Source organism: Acyrthosiphon pisum, chromosome A3 (assembly GCF_005508785.2).
Source record: "Acyrthosiphon pisum isolate AL4f chromosome A3, pea_aphid_22Mar2018_4r6ur, whole genome shotgun sequence".
Lineage (NCBI taxonomy): Eukaryota > Metazoa > Arthropoda > Insecta > Hemiptera > Aphididae > Acyrthosiphon > Acyrthosiphon pisum.
Window position 1 is genome coordinate 17,331,837 of NC_042496.1, and position 2,655 is coordinate 17,334,491.

A 2,655-nucleotide genomic window follows, 5' to 3' on the forward strand; every position below is an offset into this window, starting at 1 on the left:
TTACGCGTGTATATTTTATAATCGACAAAATAAAAATATTCTTCATTAGAAGATATTATAACATCATTACGGATTTATACAAATAATCATTTATGGCAAAAATAATTATAAAAGTCAATCTCGTCGATATTTGTAATTTTATATACTATAATAATAGTAAAAAAAATTTGAATAAGTACCTAGGTACAAAGATTTTTTTAATTCAAAAAGGATAAAAACCCTGTTATAACTAAGTTTTAATTTTCCTCAGAAGCTAAAACAAAATAGAAACCTTACTGAACGCGCGATAAAGATATATAATATATCTAATAAACTAATGGAAAAACCAAAAATAACCTTTCTGTAGCCGATGTAAAAGTCTTAGAATATTATGTCTGTGTTAAAAATATTTTTACAAAATATTTGTATAAAATATGTTTGAAATTTAATGGTAGCAAAAGCACATATATGTATTTTGTGTATTGTTAATTGTTATCTTTACGCTTAGGTATACATTGATTTAATTTAATATTGTAGGCTATAGAAATGATTTACAAGTAAGATTTTTCCACGTTTATTTTAAGGTCAGACTGATTGCTCAACTGAGTTAAATATACAATCGTAATAACAAAAGGTAAGCGTTTTAATCGAGTTTCAAATGAATCTAAATACCTTGCATCAATATTAAAATTAAAAAAATATATTTGTAAAAGAATCTAATATTGAAATTAAAAAAAAACACTCATGTGTTCTAAAAAATAAAGTAGATTTCAATTTGTCTAGACGTCTAAAAAATGAAAGTGATAACTTTATATTGTTCATTTGTGTCATTCAAAAGAGCCCAATTTAAATTTTATAGAACTGATAAATAATAATATTTAGATCGAATTGATCTTATAGCAGAAACTCGGCTCACTAACATTATTGTTATTGATATTTTGTAACCTAGTACAATATTTTAAATATAGATAGAATCTCTCAGCTCTCTAACTGACTGACATGTTAAATATACGTTGAATGATATATTGATATTAATAAACATACCTATAGTAAAATATGTATGCGTCCTGCAGTGACGCCGAAGTAGTATAACGATACTCAATAAAGTAAAAGAATGATACGCACCAAATTATTATGCCCTTAAAAAAACTTCAAGTAGAACCATGGCGGCTTTTCCTGTGAGGGGACAACACTCACTTCGCTTTGCTGTTTTTAAAATAATTATTAACTATCCCGTTAGAAAATTAAAGTTTTTTTTATTAATTTATGAATTTGTTTAAAAACTGATGGTCTAGTGACCAAGTACAAAATTGGTACAAATTCAAAAAAAAAAAAAATAAGTAAATAGTTAATTAGCACACTATAAGATAACATATTATAATGTGGGTTTAATAAGTAATGTAACACATTAAAATTGTAAATATTTTTGATGAATAATTAAAAATAAGATAAAACTGGAAAATCCGCTCGATTGTATAGTAAGCGTCAAGTGTAAAGTCAAAGTATGTCATAAAGTTGAAGATCACTGTAATGGTATGTATTAAATTTGAATTCAATAATAAACCATTGCATGCGAAAAACGAATGTCTATATCTCTAAAGATATTTTATTATATATTTATATTTTATCAGTAGTTTATTTTTCTATTAGGAATACGGTAGATTCATTTTTATTATTATTTCTTATAATATTACTAGTTGTTATTAACTTATGACTTATAAGTCAATACCGGCGTGCCGTAGAACGGTGTGAATAGGTAAACCGTGTATGAACTATGAGAAAGAGCTAAAATATTTTTAAAATTACGTAAAATCTTGAAATTGCTATTATAAATATCAAGTGAAGTAGGTACAGCAAAAATTCAAAAATTGGTTTTACGTAAATATTATTTTACTGTGTTTCTTGATTATTTTGAATAGAACATACTGGGAATTTTCACGTTTGACCTCCCAAAATGTACCAACTTAATCCTATTTGCTAACAGAATCTGAAATTTCACTGCTCAAAAATGAGAGACATACACATAAACGAAAATAAAAATTAATTGAAAAATAATCATTCTAAAACTAATGAGTGGGAGTGATAACTAGTTAAATAGCGGAGGTTCATCTAGGACTCTTCATATTTTATATTTTTTTAATGTATTTAGTATTTAATATCTTGTATTGATTTGGTTATATCCCGTGTCATAATAAAAATAAAATAATATGAAAGTATATTAACTTTTTCCACTATTCAGTGTACTTAAGTTTGTTAAAATATGTAACTTGCTAACTACCAAGATGGATAATTGGTTGGATAATTGTATGATATTTTACTTGACTAAGAGTTATGAAAACAACAATTAATATTAAACGGAGAGTTAGGAAACTTAAAGCATTCCGCATTAATATATAGGTAGGTATTACATACATGATACATATTACACATGATTGTATAAAATATGTTTATAATTATTATTCTAGAATATCCAAATATTTTTGTGCAATTACCTACTTTGAAATTGCTTAAATAATTATACAATTTTACTACATCAAACCTTTACCTACATCAAAATTTTTTTAAAGTCAAATATGATATTTAGAATAGAAATTTTGCTGTGCGCCTCCCCCAAACGACAGTTTTTTTTTGGTGACGGCCACATTTCAACCCACCAATAGAAAACCTATTTTTTTA